General features: G+C 62.0%; 1 pseudogene; it reads left to right on the forward strand.

Moving 5' to 3' along the window:
• The first annotated feature begins 22,590 nt into the window (after nucleotides 1–22,590).
• On the forward strand, nucleotides 22,591–22,709 carry LOC142873646 (uncharacterized; annotated as a pseudogene).
• The last annotated feature ends 1,472 nt before the right edge of the window (nucleotides 22,710–24,181 follow it).

Below are 24,181 nucleotides of genomic sequence, written 5' to 3' on the forward strand. Positions count from 1 at the left end.
CGACTTACCTGCCCGTCTCCCGTGGGTGAGTGGACACTGCCAGTTCCATACTGCGCCCTGCCTGCCCGTCTCCCGTGGGTGTGTGGACACAGCCACATCCACACAGCACCCTGGCTGACCGCCTCCAATGCGTGTGTGGACACAGCCAGTTCCACACAGAGCCCTGCCTGCCCGTCTCCCGTGGGTGTGTGGACACAGCAAGATCCACACTGCGCCCTGCTTGCCCATCTCGCATGTGTGAGTGGACACAGCCACATCCACACTGCGCCCTGCCTGCCCGTCTCCCGTGGGTGTGTGGACAAGGCAAGATCCACACTGCGCCTTACCTGCCCGTCGCCCATGGGTGAGTGGACACTGAAAGTTCCACAATGTGCCCTACCTTCCCGTCTCCCGTGGGTGAGTGGACACAGCCAAATTCACACTGCACCCTGCTTGCCCATCACCCATGGTGAGTGGACACAGCCAGATCCAAACTGCGCCCTGCCTGCTCGTCTCCCGTGGGTGTGTGGACACAGCCAGTTCCACACTATGCCCTGCCTGCCCGTCTCCCATGGGAGTGTGGACACAGCAAGATCCACACTGCGCCCTGCCTGCCTGTCTCCCGTGGGTGAGTGGACACAGCCAGTTCCACACAGAGTCCTGCCTGCACGTCTCCGGTGCGTGTGTGAACACAGCCAGTTCCACACTGCGCCCTGCCTGTCCATCACCCCTGTGTGAGTGGACACAGCCAGAATCACACTGTGCTGTGCCTGCTCGTCTCCCATGGGAGTGTGGACACAGCAAGATCCACACTGTGCCCTGCCTGCCTGTCTCCCGTGGATGAGTGGACACAGCCAGTTCCACACAGAGCCCTGTCTGCCCGTCTCCCGTGGGTGAGTGGACACAGCCAGTTCCAGACTGTGCCCTGTGTGCCCGTCTCCCATGGGTGAGTGGACACAGCCACATCCACACTGTGCCCTGCCTGCCTATATCCCGAGGGTGAGTGGACACAGCCACATCCACACAGCGACCTGCCTGCCGTCTCCCATGGGTGAGTGGACACAGCCACATCCACACTGTGACCTGCCTGCCCGTCTCCCGTGGGTGAGAGGACACAGCCAGATCGTCACGGTGCCCAGCCTGCCCATCTCGGGTGGGTGAGTAGACACAGCCACATCCACACAGCACCCTGCCTGACAGTCTCCCATGGCTGTGTGGACACAGCCAGTTCCACACTACGCCCTGCCTGCCCATCTCCGGTGGGTGTGTGGACACAGCAAGTTCCACACAGCGCCCTTCCTGCCCCTCTCAATTGGGTGTGTGGACCCAGCCAGATCCACACAGCGCCCTGCCTGAACGTATCCCATGGGTGTGTGGAACAGCCAGATCCACACAGCGCACTGCCTGCTCGTCTCCCGTGGGTGAGTAGACACAGCTAGTTCCACACTGCGCCCTGCCTGCCCATTTTCCGTGGGTGAGTGGAGACAGCCACATCCACACAGTGCCCTGCCTGCCCGTCTCCGGTGGGGGTGTAGACACAGCCAGTTCCATACTGGGCACTGCCTGCCCGTCACGCATGGGTGAGACGACACAGCCAGATGCACACTGCGCCCTGCCTGCAAGTCTCCCGTGGGTGTGTGGACACAGCCAGATCCACACGGCGCCCAGCCTGCCCTGCTCCCGTTGGTGTGTGGACACGGCAAGATCCACACTGCACCCTGCCTGCCCGTCTCCCGTGGGTGAGTGGACACAGGCAGTTCCATACTGTGCCCTGTCTGCCTGTCACCCATGGGTTAGTGTACACAGCCAGTTCCACACTGTGCCCTGCCTGCCCATATCCTGTGGGTGTGTGGACAAGGCAAGATCCACACTGCGCCCTACCTGCCCGTGGCCCGTGGGTGAGTGGACACAGCCAGTTCCACACTGCGCCCAACCTTCCCATCTCCCGTGGGTAAGTGGACACAGCCACATCCACACTGCGCCCTTCCTGCTTGTCTCCCATGGGTGTGTGGACCCGGCAAGATCCACACTGCACCCTGCCTGCCCATCTCCAATGGGTGAGTGGACACAGCCATTTCCACACTGCTCCCTACCTGCCCGTCTCCCGTGGGTGAGTGGACACAGCCACAACCACACTGTGCCCTTCCTGCCTGTCTCCCGTAGGTTTGTGGACACAGCAAGATCCACACTGTGCCCTGCCCTCCGGTCTCCCGTGGGTGAGTGGACACAGCCAGTTCCAGACTGTGCCCTGTCTGCCGATATCCTGAGGGTGAGTGGACACAGCCAATTTCAGAATGTGCCCTGTCTGCCCATCTCCCATTGGTGAGTGGACACAGCCAAATCCATGCTGCGCCCTGCCTGCCCCTCTCCCGTGGGTATGTGGACACAGCCAGTTCCATACTGCACCGTGACTGCCTGTCACCCATGGGTGAGAGGACACAGCCAGTTCCACACTGCCACCTGGCTGCCCATATCCCGTGGGTGTGTGGACAAGGCAAGATCCACACTGCGCCCTACCTGCCCGTTGCCCATGGGTGAGTGGACACTGCCAGTTCCACACTGTACCCTACCTTCCCGTCTCCCGTGGGAGAGTAGACACAGCCACATCCACACTGCGCCCTGCCTGCCTGTCTCACGTGGGTGTGTGGACACGGCAAGATCCACACTGCACCCTGCCTGCCCATCTCCAGTGGGTGAGTGGACACAGCCATTTCCACACTGCACCCTACCTGCCCGTCTCCCGTGGGTGAGTGGACACAGTCAAATCCACACTGTGCCCTACCTGCCCGTCTCCCATGGGTGAGTGGACACAGCCAGATCCACACTGCGCCCTGCCTGCTCGTCTCCCATGGGTGTGTGGACACAGCCAGTTCCACACAGAGTCCTGCCTGTACATGTCTGGTGCGTGTGTGAACACAGCCAGTTCCACACTGCGCCCTGCCTGTCCATCACCCATGGGTGAGTGGACACAGCCAGAATCACACTGCGCCGTGCCTGCCCGTCTCCCATGGGTGTGTGGACACAGCAAGATCCACACTGTGCCCTGCCCTCCGGTCTCCCGTGGGTGAGTGGACACAGCCACATCCACACAGAGCCTTGTCTGCCCATCTCCCGTGGGTGAGTGGACACAGCCAGTTCCAGACTGTGCCCTGTCTGCCTGTCTCCCGTGGGTGAGTGGACACAGCCACATCCACACTGTGCCCTGCCTGCCCATATCCTGAGGGTGAGTGGACACAGCCACATCCACACAGCGCCATGCCTGCCAGTCTCCCGTGGGTGAGTGGACACAGCCACATCCACACTGCGACCTGCCTGACCGTCTCCCGTGGGTGAGTGGACACAGCCAGATCGTCACGGTGCCCAGCCTGCCCATCTCGGGTGGGTGAGTGGACACAGCCACATCCACACAGCACCCTGCCTGACAGTCTCCCATGGGTGTGTAGACACAGCCATTTCCACACTACGCCCTGCCTGCCTGTCTCCGGTTCATGTGTGGACACAGCAAGTTCCACACAGCGCCCTTCCTGCCCGTCTCACGTGGGTGTGTGGACACAGCCATATCCACACAGCGCCCTGCCTGCCCATCTTCCGTCGGTGAGTGGAGACAGCCACATCCACACAGCGCCCTGCCTGCCCGTCTCCGGTGGGGGTGTGGACACATCCAGTTCCACACTGGGCCCTGCCCGCCCGTCACGCATAGGTGAGTGGACACATCGAGATGCACACTTCGCCCTGTCTTCAAGTCTCCCATGGGTGTGTGGACACAGCCAGATCCACACTGCGCCCTCCTTGCCCGTCTTCTGTGGGTGAGTGGACACAGCCAGATCCACACGGCGAACAGCCTGCCCGTCTCCCTTGGGTTTTTGGACACAGCCACATCCACACGGCGCCCTGCCTGCCCATCTCCCGTGAGTAAGTGGACACAGCCAGTTCCACACAGAGCCCTGCCTGCCCATCTCCCTTTGGTGAGTGGACACCTCCACATCCATACTGCACCCTGCATGCCCGTCTCCCATTGGTGAGTGGACACAGCCAGTTCCACACTGCGCCTAGCCTGCCCGTCACCCATGGGTGTGTGGACACAGTCAGTTCCACACAGAGCACTGCCTGACTGTCTCCCGTAGGTGTGTGGACATAGCCAATTCCACACTGCGCTATGCCTTCTCATCACCCATGCGTGCGTGGACACAGCCAAATGCACACTGTGCCCTGCATGCCCGTCTCCCGTTTGTGTGTGGACACAGCCAGATCCACACGGCTCACAGCCTGCCCGTCTCCCGTGGGTGAGTGGAGACAGCCACATCCACACATGCCCTGCCTGCCCGTCTCCGGTGGGTGTGTGGACACAGCCATTTCCACACTGTGCCCTTCTTGCCCGTCACCCATGGGTGAGTGATCACAGCCAAATCCACACTGCACCCTGCCTGCCCATCTCCCGTGGGTGAGTGGACACAGCCAGATTGTCACGGTCCCCAGCCTGCCCATCTCGTGTGGGTGAGTGGTCACAGCCACATCCACACAGCACCCTTCCTGCCAGTCTCACGTAGGTGTGTGGACACAGCCAGATCCACACAGCGCCCTGCCTGCCCGTCTCCCGTGGGTGAGTAGACACAGCTAGTTCCACACTGCGCCCTGCCTGCCCATCTTCCGTGGGTGAGTGGGGAAATCCACATCCACACAGCGCCCTGCCTGCCCGTCTCCGATGGGGGTGTGTACACAGCCAGTTCCACACTGGGCCCTGCCTGCCCGTCTCCGGTGGGTGTGTGGACACAGCAAGTTCAACACAGCGCCCTTCCTGTCCCTCTCACGTGGGTGTGTGGACCCAGCCAGATCCACACAGCGCCCTGCCTGAACATATCCCATGGGTGTGTGGAACAGCCAGATCCACACAGCGCCCAGCCTGCTCGTCTCCCGTGGGTGAGTAGACACAGCTAGTTCCACACTGCGCCCTGCCTGCCCATCTTCCGTGGGTGAGTGGGGACATCCACATCCACACAGCGCCCTGCCTGCCCGTCTCCGGTGGGGGTGTGTACACAGCCAGTTCCACACTGGGCCCTGCCTGCCTGTCACGCATGGGTGAGTGGACACAGCCAGATGTACACTGCGCCCTGCCTGCAAGTCTCCTGTGTGTGTGAGGACACAGCCAGATCCACACGGCGCCCAGCCTGCCCTTCTCCCGTTGTTGTGTGGACACGGCAAGATCCACACTGCGCCCTGCCTGCCCGTCTCTTGTGGGTGAGTGGACACAGCCACATCCACACTGCGCCCTGCCTGCCCGTCCCCCGTGGGTGTGTGTACACAGGCAGACCCATACTGTGCCCTGTCTGCCTGTCACCCATGGGTGAGTGGACACAGCCAACTCCACACTGTGCCCTGCCTGCCTGTCTCCCGTGGGTGTGTGGACACGGCAAGATCCACACTGCACCCTGCCTGCCCGTCTCCAGTGGGTGAGTGGACACAGCCATTTCCACACTGCACCCTACCTGCCCGTCTCCCGTGGGTGAGTGGACACAGCCAGATCCACACTGCGCTTTGCCTGCTCGTCTCCCATGGGTGTGTGGACACAGCCAGTTCCACACAGAGTCCTGCCTGTACGTCTCCGGTGCGTGTGTGAACACAGCCAGTTCCACACTGCGCCCTGCCTGTCCATCACCCATGGGTGAGTGGACACAGCCAGAATCACACTGCGCCGTGCCTGCCCGTCTCCCATGGGTGTGTGGACACAGCAAGATCCACACTGTGCCCTGCCCTCCGGTCTCCCGTGGGTGAGTGGACACAGCCACATCCACACAGAGCCTTGTCTGCCCATCTCCCGTGGGTGAGTGGACACAGCCAGTTCCAGACTGTGCCCTGTCTGCCTGTCTCCCGTGGGTGAGTGGACACAGCCACATCCACACTGTGCCCTGCCTGCCCATATCCCGAGGGTGAGTGGACACAGCCACATCCTCACAGCGCCATGCCTGCCAGTCTCCCGTGGGTGAGTGGACACAGCCACATCCACACTGCGACCTGTCTGACCGTCTCCCGTGGGTGAGTGGACACAGCCAGATCATCACGGTGCCCAGCCTGCCCATCTCGGGTGGGTGAGTGGACACAGCCACATCCACACAGCACCCTGCCTGCCCGTCTCCGGTGGGTGTGTGGACACAGCAAGTTCCACACAGCGCCCTTCCTGCCCATCTCACATGGGTGTGTGGACCCAGCCAGATCCACACAGCGCCCTGCCCGAACGTATCCCATTGGTGTGTGGAAACAGCCAGATCCACACAGCGCCCTGCCTGCCCATCTTCCGTCGGTGAGTGGAGACAGCCACATCCACACAGCGCCCTGCCTGCCCATCTCCGGTGGGGGTGTGGACACATCCAGTTCCACACTGGGCCCTGCCTACCCGTCACGCATGGGTGAGTGGACACATCCAGATGCACACTGCGCCCTGTCTGCAAGTCTCCCGTGGGTGTGTGGACACAGCCAGATCCACACTGCGCCCTCCTTGCCCGTCTTCCGTGGGTGAGTGGACACAGCCGGATCCACATGGCGAACAGCCTGCCCGTCTCCCGTGGTTGAGTGGACACAGCCACATCCACACTGCGCCCTGCCTGACTGTCTCCCTTGGGTTTTTGGACACAGCCACATCCACACGGCGCCCTGCCTGCCAGTCTCTCGTGAGTAAGTGGACACAGCCAGTTCCACACAGAGCCCTGCCTGCCCATCTCCCTTTGGTGAGTGGACACCTCCACATCCGTACTGCGCCCTGCATGCCCGTCTCCCATGGGTGAGTGGACACAGCCAGTTCCACACTGCGCCTAGCCTGCCCATCACCCATGGGTGAGTGGACACAGCTAGATCCACACTGCGCCCTGCCTGCCCGTCTCCCGAGGGTGTATGGACACAGCCAGTTCCACAATGCGCTCTGCCTTCCCGTCTCCCATGGGTGTGTGGACACAGCCAGATCCACACGGCGACCAGCCTGTCCGTCTCTCATGGGTGTGTGGACACAGTCAGTTCCACACAGAGTCCTACCTGCACGTCTCCGGTGCGTGTGTGGACACAGCCAGTTCCACACTGCGCCCTGCCTGTCCATCACCCGTGGGTGAGTGAACACAGCCAGATCCACACTGCGCCCTGCCTGCCTGTCTCCCGTGGGTGTGTGGACACGGCAAGATCCACACTGCACCCTGCCTGCCCATCTCCCGTGGGTGAGTGGACACAGCCAGTTCCACACAGAGCCCTGTCTGCCGATCTCCCATGGGTGAGTGGACACAGCCAGTTCCAGAATGTGCCCAGTCTTCCCGTCTCCCGTTGGTGAGTGGACACAGCCACATCCACACTGCGACCTGCCTGCCCGTGTCCCGTGGGTGTGTGGACACAGCAATTTCCACACAGCGCCCTTCCTTCCCGTCTCACGTGGGTGTGTGGACACAGCCAGATCCACACAGTGCCCTGCCTGAACATATCCCATTGCTGTGTGGAATCAGCCAGATCCACACAGCGCCCTGCATGCCCGTCTCCCTTGGGTGAGCAGACACAGCTAGTTCCACACTGCGCCCTGCCTGCTCATCTTCCGTGGGTGAGTGGAGACAGCCACATCCACTCAGCGCCCTGCCTGCCCGTCTCCGGTGGGGGTGTGGACACATCCAGTTCCACACTGGGCCCTGCCTGCCCGTCACGCATGGGTGAATGGACACATCCAGATGCACACTGCGCCCTGCCTGCAAGTCTCCCGTGGGTGTGTGGATACAGCCAGATCCACAATGCGCCCTCCTTGCCCGTCTTCCGTGGGTGAGTGGACACAGCCAGATCCACACGGCGCCCAGCCTGCCCTTCTCCCGTGGGTGTGTGGACACAGCCAGATCCACACAACACTGCGCCCTGCCTGCCCATCTCCCGTGGGTTAGTGAACATAGCCAGATGCACACAGCGCCCTGCCTGCCCGTCTCCCATGAGTGTGTCGACACAACCAGATCCACCCGATGCCCAGCCTCCACGTCTCCCATGGGTGTGTGGACACAGCAAGACCCACACTGCACCCTGCCTGCCCGTCTCCCGTGGGTGAGTGGACACAGCCATTTCCACACTGCGCCCTACCTGCCCATCTCCCGTGGGTGTGTGGACACAGCCAGTTCCACACAGTGCGCTGCCTGCCCGTCCCTCATGGGTGTGTGGACACAGCCAGATCCACACGGCGCCCAGCCTGCCCTTCTCCCGTGGGTGAGTGGACACAGCCAAATCCACACTGCACCCTGCCTACCCGTCTCCCGTGGGTGTGTGGACACAGCCAGTTCCACACTGTGCCCTGCCTGCCCATCACCCATGGGTGAGTGGACACCGCTAGATCCACACTGCGCCCTGCCTGCCCGTCTCCTGAGGGTGTGTGGACACAGCCAGATCCACACGGCGACCAGCCTGCCCGTCTCCCATGGGTGTGTGGACACAGTCAGTTCCACACAGAGTCCTACCTGCACGTCTCCGGTGCGTGTGTGGACACAGCCAGTTCCACACTGCGCCCTGCCTGTCCATCACCCGTGGGTGAGTGGACACAGCCAGATCCACACTGCGCCCTGCCTGCCTGTCTCCCGTGGGTGTGTGGACACGGCAAGATCCACACTGCACCCTGCCTGCCCATCTCCCGTGGGTGAGTGGACACAGCCAGTTCCACACAGAGCCCTGTCTGCCGATCTCCCGTGGGTGAGTGGACACAGCCACATCCACACTGCGCCCTGCCTGCCCGTCTCCCGTGGGTGTGTGGACACAGCCATTTCCATACTGTGCCCTGTCTGCCTGTTACCCATGGGTGAGTGGACACAGCCAGTTCCACACTGCCCCCTGCCTGCCCATCTCCCGTGGGTGTGTGGACAAGGCAAGATCCACACTGCGCCCTACCTGCCCTTCGCCCACTGTTGAGTGGACACTGCCAGTTCCACACTGTGCACTACCTTCCCGTCTCCCATGGGTGAGTAGACACAGCCACATGCACACTGCCCCCTGCCTGCCCGTCTCCCGTAGGTGAGTGGACACAGCCAGATCGTCACGGTGCCCAGCCTGCCCATCTCGGGTGGGTGAGTAGACACAGCCACATCCACAAAGCCCCCTGCCTGACAGTCTCCCATGGCTGTGTGGACATAGCCAGTTCCACACTACGCCCTGCCTGCCCGTCTCCGGTGGGTGTGTGGACACAGCAAGTTCCACACAGCGCCCTTCCTGCCCCTCTCAGGTGGGTGTGTGGACCCAGCCAGATCCACACAGCGCCCTGCCTGAACGTATCCCATGGGTGTGTGGAATAGCCAGATCCACACAGCGCCCTGCCTGCTCGTCTCCCGTGGGTGAGTAGACACAGCTAGTTCCACACTGCGCCCTGCCTGCCCATTTTCCGTGGGTGAGTGGAGACAGCCACATCCACACAGTGCCCTGCCTGCCCGTCTCCAGTGGGAGTGTGGACACACCCAGTTCCATACTGGGCCCTGCCTGCCCGTCACGCATGGGTGAGTCGCCGCAGCCAGATGCACACTGCGCCCTGCCTGCAAGTCTCCCGTGGGTGTGTGAACACAGCCAGATCCACACAGCGCCCAGCCTGCCCTGCTCCCATTGGTGTGTGGACATGGCAAGATCCACACTGCACCCTGCCTGCCCGTCTCCCGTGAGTGAGTGGACACAGCCACATCGACACAGCGCCCTGCCTGCCCGTCTCCCGTGGGTGTGTGGACACAGGCAGTTCCATACTGTGCCCTGTCTGCCTGTCACCCATGGGTTAGTGGACACAGCCAGTTCCACACTGCGCCCTGCCTGCCCATATCCTGTGGGTGCGTGGACAAGGCAAGATCCACACTGCGCCCTACCTGCCCGTGGCCCGTGGGTGAGTGGACACAGCCAGTTCCACACTGTGCCCTACCTTCCCGTCTCCCGTGGGTGAGTGGACACAGCCACATCCACAGTGCCCCCTGCCCACCTGTCTCACGTGGGTGTGTGGACACAGCAAGATCCACACTGCGCACTGCCTGCCCGTCTCCCGTGGGTGAGTGGACACAGCCACATCCACACTGCGCCCTTCCTGCCTGTCTCCCGTGGGTGTGTGGACACGGCAAGATCCACACTGCACCCTGCCTGCCCATCTCCCATGGGTGAGTGGACAGAGCCATTTCCACACTGTGCCCTCCCTGCCCATCTCCCGTGGTTGAGTGGACACAGCCACATCCACACTGTGCCCTGCCTGCCCGTCTCTCGTGGGTGTGTGGACACGGCCAGTTCCACACGGCGCCCTGCCTGCCCATCTCCCGTGGGTGAGTGGACACAGCCAAATCCTCACTGCGCCCTGCCTGCCCGTCTCCCGTGGGTGTGTGGACACAGCCAGTTCCACACTGTGCCCTGCCTGCCCATCACCCATGGGTGAGTGGACACAGCCAGTTCCACAATGCGCCCTGCCTTCCCATCTCCCATGGGTGTGTGGACACAGCCAGATCCACACGGCGCCCAACCTGCCCGTCTCCCGTGGGTGTGTAGACACAGCCAGTTCCACAATGCGCCCTGCCTTCCCGTCTCACATGGGTGTGTGGACACAGCCAGATCCACACGGCGCCCAGCCTGCCCATCTCCCGTGGGTGTGTGGACACAGCCAGTTCCACACTGCGCTCTGCCTGCCCGTCTCCCGTGGGTGAGTGGACACAACCACATCCACACTGCGCCCTGCCTCCCGTTTACCGTGGGTGTGTGGACACAGCCAGTTCCACACTGCGCCCTGTCTGCCCGACACCCCTGGGTGAGTGGAACCAGCCAGTTCAACACTGGGCCCTGCCTGCCCGTCTCCCATGAGTGTGTGAACAGGGCAAGATCCACACTGTGCCCTACCTGCCTGTCTCCCGTGGTTGAGTGGACACAGCCAGTTCCACACTGCGCCCTGCCTGCCCGTCTCCCGTGGGTGAGTAGACACAGGCAGATCCACACAGCGCCCTGCCTTCCCGTCTCCGGGGGGTGTGTGGACACAGCCAGATCCACACAGCGCCGTGCCCTGCCTGCCCGTCTCCCGTGGGTTAGTGGACATAGCCAGATCCACACAGCACCCTGCCTGCCCATCTCTCATGAGTTTGTCGACACAACCTGATCCACACGGCGCCCAGCCTGGACGTCTCCCATGGGTGTGTGGACACAGCCAGATCCACACTGCACCATGCCTGCCCGTCTCCTGTGGGTGAGTGAACACAGCCAGATACACACGGCGCCCTGCCTGCCCGTCTCCCATGGGTGTGTGGACACGGCCAGAACCACACTGCACTCTGCATGCCCGTCTCCCGTGGGTGTGTGGACACAGCGAGTTCCACACAGAACCCTGCCTGGCAGTCTCCCATGGGTGTGTGCACACAGCCAGATCTACACTGCGCCCTGCCTGCCCGTCTCCCGTGTGTGAGTGGGCACAGCCACATCTATACTGCGCCCTGCCTGCCCGTCTCCGGTGGGTGTGTGGACACAGCACGTTCCTTACTGCGCCCTGTCTACCCGTCACCCATAGGTGAGTGGACATAGCCAGTTCCACACTGTGCCCTGCCTGTCTGTCTCTCGTGGGTGAGTGGACACAGCCAGTTCCACACTGTGCCCTGTCTGCCGGTGTCCCATGGGTCTGTGGACACAGCCAGTTCCACACAGCGCCCTACCTGACGTCTCAGGTGGTTGTGTGGACACAGCAAGTTCCACACTGCACCCTGCCTGCCCGTCTCCTGTGGGTGAGTGGACACAGCCACATTCACACTGCACTGTGCCTTCCCATCTCCCATGGGTGTGTGGACACAGCAAGATCCACTCTGCACCCTGCCTATGCGTCTCCCGTCAGTGAGTGGACACAGCCAGTTCCACACAGAGCCCTTCCTGCCCGTCTCCCGTGGGTGAGTGGACACAGCCAGTTCCACACTGTGCCCTGCATGCCCATCTCCCGTGGGTGAGTGGACACAGCCACATCCACTCTGGGACCTTCCTGTACGTCTCCCGTGGGTGAGTGGACACAGCCAGTTCCACACTGCGCCCTGCCTGCCCGTCTGCCTTGGATGTGTGGACACGGCAATATCCACACTGCACCCTACCTGCCCGTGGCCCGTGGGTGAGTGGACACAGCCAGATCCACACTGCGCCCTGCCTGCCCTCCCCCGTGGGTGTGTGGACAAAGCCACATCCACACAGCGCCCTGCCTGTCCATCTCCCGGGGGTGTTTGGACAAGGCCAGTTTCACACTGCGCCCTACCTGCCCGTCTCCGGTTGGTGAGTGGACACAGCCACATCCACACTGCGCCCTGCCTACCCATCTCCCGTGGGTGTGGGTACACAGCCAGGTCCACACGGCACCCAGCGTGCCTGTCTCCCGTGGGTGTGTGGACACAGCCAGAACCACACTGCACCCTGCCTGCCCGTCTCCCGTGGGTGTATGGACACGGCAAGATCCACACTGTGCCCTGCCTCCCCGTTTCCCGTGGGTGAGTGGAGACAGCCACATCCACACAGTGCCTGCCTGCCCATCTACTGTGGGTGAGTGGACACAGCCAGATCCACACGGCACCCAGCCTGCCCGTCTCCCGTGGGTGAGTGGACACAGCCACATCCACACAGCACCCTGCCTGACCGACTCCCATGGGTCTGTGGACATAGCCAGTTCCACAAAGCGCCCTACCTGACGTCTCCGGTGGGTGTGTGGACACATCAAGTTCCACACTGCACCCTGCCTCCCCGATCCCGTGGGTGAGGGGACACAGCCACCACATTCACACTGCGCCGTGCCTGCCCATCTCCCATGGGTGTGTGGACACAGCATGATCCACACTGCGCCCTGCCTGTCCATCTCCCGTGAGTGAGTGGACACAGCCAGTTCCACACAGAGCCCTTCCTGCCCGTCTCCCTTGGGTGAGTGGACACAGCCACTTCTACACTCTGCCCTGCCTGCCCGTCTCCTGTAGGTGAGTGGACACAGCCACATCCACATGCGACCTTCCTGTACGTCTCCCGTGGATGAGAGGACACAGACAGTTCCACACTGCGACCTGCTTGCCTGTCTGATGTGGATGTGTGAACACGGCAAGATCCACACTGCGCCCTGCCTGCCCGTCTCCCGTGGGTGAGTGGACACAGCCTGTTACACACTGTGCCCTGCCTGCCCGTCTCCCGTGGGTGAGTGGACACAGCCACATCCACACGCGCCTTGCCTGCCCGTCTCCCATGGGTGTGTGTGCTCGGGCAGATCCACACTGCGCCCTGCCTGCCCATCTCCCTTGGGTGAGTGGACACAGCCATATCCACACTGCGCCCTGCCTACCCGTCTCCCGTGGGTGAGTGGACAGAGCCACATCCACACTGCGACCTTCCTGTACGTCTCCCGTGGGTGAGTGGACACAGACAGTTCCACACTGCGCCCTGCCTGCCCGTCTCCCGTGGGTGAGTAGACACAGCAAGATCCCCACAGCGCCCTGCCTGACCGTATCCCATTTGTGAATGTACACAGCCAGATCAAAACGGTGCCCAGCCTGGCCATCTCCGGTGGGTGAGTGGACACAGCCACATCCACACAGCACGCTGTCTAATAGTGTCCCATGGGCGTGTGGATACAGCCAGTTCCACACTACGCCCTGTCTGCCCATTTCCGGTGGGTGTGTGGACACAGCAAGTTCCACACAGCGCCCTTCCTGCCCGTCCCCTTGAGTGTGTGGTCACAGCCAGATCCAAACAGCGCCCTGCCTGCCCGTCTCCCATGGTTGAGTAGAAACAGCCAGTTCCACACTGCGCCCTGCCTGCCCATGTTCTGTGGGTGAGTGGAGACAGCCACATCCACACAGAGCCTTTCTTGCCCATCTCTGGTGGGTGTGTGGACACAGCCAGTTCCACACAGCCCCCTGCCTGACCGTCTCCCGTGGGTGTGCGGACACAGCCAGATCCACACTGCACCCTGCCTGCCCGACTCCCGAGGGTGTGTGGACACGGCAAGATCCATACTGCGCCCTGCTAGCCCGTCTCCCGTGGGTGAGTGGACACAGCCAGATCCACACAGGGCCCTGCCTGACCTTGGCCCGTGGCTTAGTGGACACAGCCAGATCCACAATGCCCCCTGCCTGCCTATCTCCGGTGGTTGTGTGGACCCAGCCAGATCCACACTGCGCCCTGCCTGCCCGTCTCCCGAGGATGTGAGGACAGCCATTTCCACACTGCGCCCTGCCTGCCGGTCTCCCGTGGGTGTGTGGACACGACGAGATCCACACTGTGTCCTGCCAGCCCATATCCCGTGGGTGAGTGGACACAGCCAGATCCACACTGCGCCCTGCCTGCCCGTCTCCCGTGGGTGTGTGGACACAACAAGATCCACACTGCGCTCTGCCAGCCCGTCTCCCGTGGATGAGTGGACACAGCCAGATCCACACAGCGCCCTGCCTGCCCATTTCCCGTGGGTGTGTGGACACGGCGACATCGACACTGCACACTGCCTGCCCGTCTCCCGTGGGTGTGTGGACATGGCAAGATCCACACTGCGCTCTGCCAGCCCATCTCCCGTGAGTGAGTGGATACAGCCAGATCTACACTGCGCCCTGCCTGACTGTCTCCCATGGGTGAGTACACACACCCAGATCCATACGGCGCCCAGCCAGCCCGTCTCCGGTGGGTGTGTGGACATAGCCAGATCCACACAGAGCTCTGCCTGCCCATCACCCATGGGTGAGTGGACACAGTCATATCCACACTGCGCCCTGTCTTCCCGTCTCCTTTAGGTGAGTGGACACAGCCAGTTCTATACTGCGCCCTGTGTGCCCGTCACCCATGGGTGAGTGGACACAGCCAGTTCCACACGGCGCCTTGCATGCCCATCTCCCGTGGGTGTGTGGACACAGCCACATCCACACAGCACCCTGCATGACCATATCCCATGGTGTGTGGAAACATCTAGATCCACACAGCGCACTGCCTGCCCGTCTTCCGTGGGTGTGTAGACACAGCCAGTTCCACACGGCGCCCAGCCTGCCTGTCTCCCGTGGGTGTGTGGACACAGCCAGTTCCACACGGCACCCAGCCTGCCCGTCGTCCGTGTGTGAGTGGACACAGCCAGATCCACACTGTGCCCTGCCTGCCCGTCTCCCGTGGGTTTGTGGACAAACCCAGATCCACACAGCGCCCTGCCTGCCCGACTCCCGTGGATCAGTGGAAACAGCCATGTCCACACAGCGCCCTTCCTGCCCATCTCCAGTGGGTGTATGGACACAGCAAGTTCCACACAGCGCCCTGCCTGCCTGTCTCCCCTGGGTGTGTGGATACGGCCAGATCCACACAGCATCTGCTCTGTGGGAACCGACACGCTGGAGGAAACCTTGAGAGTCTGAGAGGGGAGGGAGTTCCCGAAGAAGGCCAGGATGTCATTTTGAGGGAGTATGTGACCAGAACTCGTCCCGTTGCTTTTGGGGTTCTATGGGCTACACGTAGGAATCTTTGGTGGTGGCACCTGATGTTGGGGGATTCGGAGTCACACCCAGACCTGCTCCACAGGCCTCCTTTTACTTTTCTCTTCGGATCCATTATTTTTAAAAAGTGTCTCTTATCTCTATTAGTGCATTTTCTTTTCTCTCTCTTTTCAAGCAGATGATGGGAGTACAAGTATTAAGGTGACATGTGTTGCCCGTGCCCCCCTTCCCCCTGTGTTCTTATTCATTTACCTCTGATGTTGTTCCAGCGTATTGTGGGGGTACCAATGTTAAGGTCGGGTACATCGCCCTCTCCCAGCCTCCCCCCTCGGGTCAGAGCTTCAAGTGCGCCCATCCCACAGTCGGTGCGCACCCACTCCATTCCTAATGGAGGTGTATGCCCATCCCCTCCCCCCACCCGCCCGACACCCACCTGATGAAGGTGATTCCTCTGTCCACTTAGGTGTCCATCCGTTCCTACCAATTTGCTGGTGAGCGCGAGCACGTGGTGCTCGTGTGTCCATTCTTGGGATACTTGGCTTACTGGAACGGATTCCAGCTCTGGCCAGGAAAATCACGAGAGGTGCCCCCTGACCGCTGCTCCTCATAGCCGGATAGCACTCTGTGGTGTCCACGCGCCACATTTTATTAATGCCGTGCTGGATGGATGGGCACTCGGGTCGCTTCCACATCTTTGCGATTGTGAATTGTGCCCTAACTATAACCCTAACCCTTACCCAGCCCGTCTCCTCTGCCCCTGCCTGACGCACTCCTCCCCGGCCAGGCCCGTCACAGTCCTGGGCCCCCGCCTGACCGGCTCCTTCCCGCCTGGCCTGTCACCGTCGTCTGCCCCTGCCTGACTCACTCCTCCCCACCCAACCCGACACCGTCCTCAGCCCCTGCCTGACCGACACCTTCCCGCCCGGCCTGTCACCGTCGTCTGCCCCTGCCTGACCGGCTCCTTCCCGCCCGGCCTGTCACCGTCCTCTGCCCCTGCCTGACATACTTCTTCCCGTCCGGCCTGTCACCATCCTTGGCCCCTGCATGACCGGCTCCTCTGTCGCCTGGGCCTTCCAAGGGCTTGGTGTGGACGCTGCTTCCAGGAAGCCCTCCAGAAACCCAGCAGCAGGGTGGCCGCAGCAGTCTCCAGCAGCCCTCCCTAAGTAGCCTGCGGGGGACGTGCCCCCAATGTGCCACGGGGGCCCAGCCTGGTGTCTTCCCTGAGGCCCTGCGGCTGCTGCTCCCCGCAAGAAGAGAGCCGCGGAGGTGGGGACCGAATCCTCATGGAGACGTACACCCAGCTCTCCACATCGGATTCCGGATCTTTCTGTCCTGCCAGAAGGCCCAGCTGGCCTGCGGGTCCTTAGAGTGGCAAAAACATCCGAAAACTGAGATTGAGGGTCCGGTGTTTGTCTGCACTTTTGTGCTGGGCACCCCAGGGTGGCCCGGGGGCTGGCTGGACAACGCGGTCTGCTGGGCGGGGGGTTTGGAGGAGCAACTAATGCCCTTTGCACTTTGGGTAGCAAGTGTCTGAGGTGTCTCTGATCCCTGCACCATGTCCGGGGGGTGCAGGAGGAGGAGGAGAAGGAGGGTGGGGGACCGTGACCTGCAGTCGTGTTCCCGGGGTGGCACGGAATGTGGCTTCTTCCACGGGCTGCTTGGCCTGGGCTCCCTGCACCTGGGCCTTTGGAGGACTGGCCCTGTGCTTGCCAACACTTCCTGCAGGGACCCAGAGCTGGGAGGTTGCATCTCTCAGCCCTGGGTCGGGCAGAGTCCCAGCGGGCCATGCCCACAACCTCTCTCAGCACGGGTCCCCCAGAAGGCTCCTTTGGGACCAGGATTCTCTTGCGGGTGACTCTTTAAGGTCTGGCCCCTGGATGGAGGGGCACCAGGAGTAGAGGAGCAGGAAGGGGAAGGGGGTGGCCATGCGAGGGGACACTTTGAGGCCAAGTCCCAGCTTCAGCCTGATCCTCCTGGGAACCCCGGGGTGGACATCACACCTCCTGGTTGTCCCGCTCTGAGACAAGGAGCCGGGCTTCACATTCCCACAGCAGCCAGTCGTGGGCTGAGGACACCTGGGGCGTTGGGAACTCCCTGGCTTCTCCTTGGTTTAACATCTGGAGCTGCTTGTGAATTGTGCCGCCACACACACCCGAGTGCAGGTGTCTTCTGCACAGACTGCGGGGCCTCGCTCTTCTGAATGCCGCTAGCTCGCGACCCACCCACGGGTGACCCTGGTCAGGGTACTTTCTCTCAGGGGCAGACTGTGATCCGGGCGGGCTACCGGTGTCTCTGTTTGCTCCTTTCTTTCTTCCATTTCGGGAAAGGCTTCCTTACTGGGTGTGGAAATCTCCTATGCCTTTCCTCGCCTATTCTGTCAGCTCTAAAATTCTCTTTCAGGCCGGGCGCGGTGGCTCAAGCCTGTAATCCTAGCTCTCTGGGAGGCTGAGGCGGGCGGATTGCTCGAGGTCAGGAGTTCGAAACCAGACTGAGCAAGAGCCAGACCCCGTCTCTACTGTAAATAGAAAGAAATTAATTGGCCAACTAATATATATAGGAAAATGAGCCAGGCATGGTGGCGCATGCCTGTAGTCCCAGCTACTTGGGAGGCTGAGGCAGAAGGATTGCTTGAGCCCAGGAGTTTGAGGTTGCTGTGAGGTAGGCTAACGCCACCGCACTCACTCTAGCCTAGGCAACAAAGCGAGACTCTGTCTCAAAAAAAAAAAAATTCTCTTTCAGTTGCCACCCTCACAGATGGATTAGGAAACTCTTTCCGGTGCACTCATTAGTGAAATGACCTCAATGACGCTGGAATCCAATATCTAATCGCCGATTTTTGGCGAGTCCACACGCCAGGGTGGTTGGGGTCCAATGCAGCCCCGGCCAGGCCCAGGCCCCTTGGACTGGGCCACAGGAGGACACAGAGGAGGGTCCCGGCCCCCAGGGTAGCGGTGCAGGCAGTTCCCCAAGGGCTTGGGCGTTTTCCAGAGGTAGGAGATGGAGGGGACTGATTTCTTCAGCGTCCCACAGACCAAGCCACCCCACCCCACCCATGGGACACATCGCGAGAGAGAGACGCCCCATACACTGGCTCCCGTCCCCCATGCGCTGTGCCCCAGCCCTGACCCGGGGGAATAGGCGGCCGCCCACCCACAGGGCGGGGGGCACAGCTGAAAGGGGTTGTGGGGGAGGGCGGCCCCTGGCTGGGGTCAAAGGGCGAGCCCCCTGCGGGTGCGCAGTCATTGGCGGCGGCGGCGGCGGTGGCGACGCGCTGGGGGTGGGGGGCGGGGAGGTGAAGGAGGCCAGGCGAGGAGAGGAGGGGGGCTGGAAGGTCTCCACCTTGGCGGGTCCAGCCGTGGAGGCGCATCTTGTGTGAGTGTGAGTGAGTGAGTGTGAGTGTGAGTGTGTGTGTGTTGTCTGTGTGTCTGTGTGTGTGTGTGTGTGTAGAGAGACAGCCCCCCACCCCGGCCCGCACCTCCCTGCCCGCCCCGCCCTGCCCGTCAACCCCCCCCCCCCCCCCCCCCCCCCCGCCCTGTCCCTGGGAGCCCGACCGCCCCCCCCCTGGCAAACTCAACAGGCCCCCGCGGGGCCTGGGGCAGGAGGAGGCTGCGGGGAAGCGCAGAGAGGCTCGGCTTCTTGAGCGGGGCAGGGGCGCCCTCCGCTGTCCACGGCCACACCACCCCGAACGCGCCCGATCCCGTCTGGTCTCGGAAGCTAAGCAGGGTCGGGCCTGGGAATACCGGGTGCCGTAGGCTTCTTCTTTTTTTTTTGGCTTCTTGTTCTGTCCCCTTTCTGGGAGCGCCGCGGAGGCCTGCCTGGGGGTCACCCCCACCCTCAGCGCCCGCCGCCGCGGTGCCTGGCGCCCCAGCCCGCACCGTGGGGCCTCCTCTTGTCCCGAGCCGCGACACCGCCGCCACGCGGCAGCATGCGTGGCATCTGGACTGTCAGGTCTCAGACCAAAAGTCTGCTCTGTGGGAACCGACACGCTGGAGGAAACCTTGAGAGTCTGAGAGGGGAGGGAGTTGCAGAAGAAGGCCAGGATGTCATTTTGAGGGAGTATGTGACCAGAACTCGTCCCGTTGCTTTTGGGGTTCTATGGGCTCCACGTAGGAATCTTTGGTGGTGGCACCTGATGTTGGGGGATCCGGAGTCACACCCAGACCTGCTCCACAGGCCTCCTTTTACTTTTCTCTTCGGATCCATTATTTTTAAAAAGTGTCTCTTATCTCTATTAGTGCATTTTCTTTTCTCTCTCTTTTCAAGCAGATGATGGGAGTGCAAGTATTAAGGTGACATGTGTTGCCCGTGCCCCCCTCCCCCCTGTGTTCTTATTCATTTACCTCTCATGTTGTTCCAGCGTATCGTGGGGGCACCAATGTTAAGGTCGGGTACATCGCCCTCTCCCCCCCTCCCCCTCGGGTCAGAGCTTCAAGTGCGCCCATCCCCCAGTGGGTGCGCACCCACCCCATTCCTAATGGATGTGTATGCCCACCCCCTCCCCACGCCCGCCCGACACCCACCCGATGAAGGTGATTCCCCTGTGTCCACTTAGGTGTCCATCGGTTCGTACCCATTTGCCGGTGAGCGAGAGCACGTGGTGCTCCTTTGTCCATTCTTGGGATACTTGGCTTACTGGAACGGGTTCCAGCTCTGGCCAGGAGAACCACGAGAGGTGCCCTCTCACCGCTGTTCCTCACAGCCGAATAGCACTCCGTGGTGTCCACGCGCCACATCTTATTTACGCACTCGTGGGTCGATGGGCACTCGGGTCGCTTCCAGGTCTTTGCGATTGTGACTTGTGCCCTGACTCTAACCCTAACCCTTACCCAGCCCGTCTCCTCCTCGGCCCCTGCCTGACTGACTCCTTCCCGCCCGGCCTGTCACCTGTCACCTGTCACCGTCCTCGGCCCCTGCCTGACGGGGCTCCTCCGTCGCCTGGGCCTTCCAAGGGCTTGGTGTGGACGCTGGTTCCAGGACGCCCTCCCAGGAACCCGGTAGCAGGGCGGCCGCAGCGTCTCGCGCAACCCAACCGTCCGCCGGCTGGCCGCCGTCGCTAAGTGGCCTGCGGGGGACGTGCTCCCGCTGTGCCGTGGGGGCCCAGCCTGGTGTCTTCTCTGAGGCCCCGCGGCTGCCGCTCCCCGCAAGGGGATAGCCGCGGAGGTGGGGACCGCCTCCTCATGGGGACCTATACCCAGCTCTCCACGTCGGATTCCGGGGCTCTCTGTCCTGCCAGAAGGCCCAGCTGGCCTGCGGGTCCTTAGAGTGGCAAAAACATCCGAAAACTGAGATTGAGGGTCCGGTGGGTGTCTGCACTTTTGTGCTGGGCACCCCAGGGAGGCCCGGGGGCTGGCTGGACAACGCGGTCTGCTGGGCTGGGGGGGGGTTTGGAGGAGCAACTGATGTCCTTTGCACTTTGGGTAGCAAGTGTCTGAGGTGTCTCTGGGCCCTGTGCCATGTGGGGGCGGGGGCGGGGTGGGAGGAGGAGGAGGAGGAGGAGGAGGAGGAGGTGGGAAGGGCCGTGGCCTGCAGTCGTGTTCCCCGGGGTGGCACAGCATGTGGCTTCTTCCACAGGCTGCTTGGCCTGGGCTCCCTGCACCTGGGCCTTTGGAGGACTGGCCCTGTGCTTGCCAACACTTCCTGCAGGGACCCAGAGCTGGGAGGTTGCATCTCTCAGCCCTGGGTCGGGCAGAGCCCCAGCGGGCCATGCCCACAACCTCTCTCAGCAGGGGTCCCCCAGAAGGCTCCTTTGGGACCAGGATTCTCTTGTGGGTGACTCTTTAAGGTCTGGCCCCTGGATGGAGGGGCACCAGGAGTAGAGGAGCAGGAAGGGGAAGGGGGTGGCCATGCGAGGGGACACTTTCAGGCCAAGTCCCAGCTTCAGTCTGATCCTCCTGGGAACCCCGGGGTGGACATCACACCTCCTGGTTGCCCCGCTCTGAGACAAGGAGCCGGGCTTCGCATTCCCACAGCAGCCAGTCGTGGGCTGAGGACACCTGGGGCGTTGGGAACTCCCTGGCTTCCTCTTGGTTTAACATCTGGAGCTGCTTGTGAATTGTGCCGCCACACACACCCGAGTGCAGGTGTCTTCTGCACAGACTGCGGGCCTCGCTCTTCTGAATGCCGCTAGCTCGCGACCCACCCACGGGTGAACCTGGTCAGGGTACTTTCTCTCAGGGGCAGACTCTGATCCGGGCGGGCTACCGGTGTCTCTGTTTGCTCCTTTCTTTCTTCCATTTCGGGAAAGGCTTCCTTACTGGGTGTGGAAATCTCCTATGCCTTTCCTCGCCTATTCTGTCAGCTCTAAAATTCTCTTTCAGTTGCCACCCTCACAGATGGATTAGGAAACTCTTTGCGGTGCACTCATTAGTGAAATGACCTCAATGACGCTGGAATCCAATATCTAATCGCCGATTTTTAGCGAGTCCACACGCCAGGGTGGTTGGGGTCCAATGCAGCCCCGGCCAGGCCCAGGCCCCTTGGACTGGGCCACAGGAGGACACAGAGGGTCCCGGCCCCCACGGTAGCGGTGCGGGCAGTTCTCCAAGGGCTTGGGTGTTTTCCAGAGGGAGGAGATGGAGGGGACTGATTTCTTCAGCGCCCCACAAACCACGCCACCCCACCGCACCCATGGGACACATCCCCCGAGAGAGAGAGAGAGAGAGAGAGAGAGACGCCCCATACACTGGCTCCCCTCCCCCGTGCGCTGTGCCCCAGCCCTGGCCCGGGAGAATAGGCGGCCGCCGGGCCACAGGGTGGGGAGCGCAGCTGAAAGGGGTTGTGGGGGAGGGCCGCCCCTGGCTGGGGTCAAAGGGCGAGCGCCCCGCCCCTCCCGCCCGTGCGCAGTCAGCGGCCCCGGCGCGCTGGGGGTGGGGGGCGGGGAGGTGAAGGAGGCCAGGCAAGGAGAGGAGGGGGGCTTGAAGGTCTCCACCTTGGCGGGTCCAGCCGTGGAGGCGCATCTTGTGTGAGTGTGAGTGTGAGTGAGTGAGTGAGTGTGAGTGTGAGTGTGTGTGTATACAGAGACAGCCCCCAACCCCGGCCCGCCGCTCCCTGCCCGCCCCGCCTGTCACCCCCGTCCCTCGGAGCCCGCGGGACCCGGCCGGCGAACTCAACAGGCCCGACCCGGCGCGGGGCCTGGGGCGGGAGGAGGCGGCGGGGAAGCGCAGAGAGGCTCGGCTTCTTGAGCGGGGCAGGGGCGCCCTCCGCCGTCCACGGCCACACCACCCCGAACGCGCCCGATCCCGTCTGGTCTCGGAAGCTAAGCAGGGTCGGGCCTGGTTAGAACTTGGATGGGAGACCGCCCGGGAATACCGGGTGCCGTAGGCTTCTTCTTTTTTTTTTTGCCTCTGGTTCTGTCGCGTTTCTGGGAGTGCGGGGGCGGCCCGGGGTGGGGGTGACCCCCACCCTCGGCGCCCGCCGCGGTGCCTGGCGCCCCAGCCCGCACCGTGGGGCCTCCTCTTGTCCCGAGCCGTGACACCGCCGCCACGCGGCAGCATGCGTGGCTTCTGGACAGTCAGGTCTCAGACCAAAGGTCTGCTCTGTGGGAGCCGACACGCTGGAGGAAACCTTGAGAGTCTGAGAGGGGAGGGAGTTCCAGAAGAAGGCCAGGATGTCATTTTGAGGGAGTATGTGACCAGAACTCCTCCCGTTGCTTTTGGGGTTCTATGGGCTACACGTAGGAATCTTTGGTGGTGGCACCTGATGTTCGGGGATCCGGAGTCACACCCAGACCTGCTCCACAGGCCTCCTTTTACTTTTCTCTTCGGATTCATTTTTTTTTTTTTTTTTTGAGACAGAGTCTCGGTTTGTTGCCCAGGCTAGAGTGAGTGCCGTGGCGTCAGCCCAGCTCACAGCAACTTCAAACTCCTGGGCTCGAGTGATCCTTCTGCCTCAGCCTCCCGGGTAGCTGGGACTGCAGGCATGCGCCACCATGCCCCGCTAATTTTTTATATATATATGAGTTGGCCAATTAATTTCTTTCTATTTATAGTAGAGACGGGGTCTCGCTCTTGCTCAGGCTGGTTTTGAACTCCTGACCTTGAGCAATCCGCCCGCCTCGGCCTCCCAAGAGCTAGGATTACAGGCTGAGCCACAGCGCCCGGCCGGATTCATTATTTTTAAAAAGTGTCTCTTATCTCTATTATTGCATTTTCTTTTCTCTCTCTTTTCAAGCAGATGATGGGAGTCCAAGTATTAAGGTGACATGTGTTGCCCGTGCCCCCCTCCCCCCCCCGTGCTCTTATTCATTTACCTCTCATGTTGTTCCAGCATATTGTGGGGGCACCAATGTTAAGGTCGGGTGCGTTGCCCTCTCCCAGCCTCCCCCCTCGGGTCAGAGCTTCAAGTGCGCCCATCCCCCAGTCGGTGCGTACCCACCCCATTCCTAATGGATGTGTATGCCCATCCCCTCCCCCCACCCGCCCGACACCCACCCGAAGAAGGTGATTCCTCTGTGTCCACTTAGGTGTCCATCGGTTCGTACCCATTTGCTGGTGAGCGCGAGCACGTGGTGCTCGTGTGTCCATTCTTGGGATACCTGGCTTACTGGAACGGGTTCCAGCTCTGGCCAGGAGAACCACGAGAGGTGCCCCCTCACCGCTGCTCCTCACAGCCGAATAGCACTCCGTGGTGTCCACGCGCCACATTTTATTTACCCACTCGTGGGTCGATGGGCACTCGGGTGGCTTCCAGGTCTTTGCGATTGTGACTCGTGCCCTGACACTAACCCTAACCCTTACCCAGCCCGTCTCCTCCACGGCCCCTGCCTGACTGACTCCTTCCCGCCCGGCCTATCACCT

The sequence above is a fragment of the Microcebus murinus genome, chromosome 10 (genome assembly GCF_040939455.1).
Source record: "Microcebus murinus isolate Inina chromosome 10, M.murinus_Inina_mat1.0, whole genome shotgun sequence".
Taxonomy (NCBI): domain Eukaryota; kingdom Metazoa; phylum Chordata; class Mammalia; order Primates; family Cheirogaleidae; genus Microcebus; species Microcebus murinus.